The sequence below is a fragment of the Nannospalax galili genome, unplaced genomic scaffold (assembly GCF_000622305.1).
Source record: "Nannospalax galili isolate Female #2095 unplaced genomic scaffold, S.galili_v1.0 scaffold374, whole genome shotgun sequence".
NCBI lineage: Eukaryota > Metazoa > Chordata > Mammalia > Rodentia > Spalacidae > Nannospalax > Nannospalax galili.
The window spans coordinates 1,119,670-1,119,869 of record NW_008333879.1 but is presented as its reverse complement, the minus strand read 5'-3'; positions in this window follow the sequence as shown (position 1 = coordinate 1,119,869).

Below are 200 nucleotides of genomic sequence, written 5' to 3'. Positions count from 1 at the left end.
AACTGGAAGCATTCCCATTGAAATCAGGAACCAGACAAGGCTGTCCACTCTGTCACTTCTCATTAACATAGTGATTGAAACTCTTGCAAGAGCAATAAGACAAAAGCAGGAAATTGAAGGAATAATAATTGGAAAAAATAAATCACATTATCCCCTTTTTGCAGATGACATGATATTATATCTAAGGGACACCAGATATT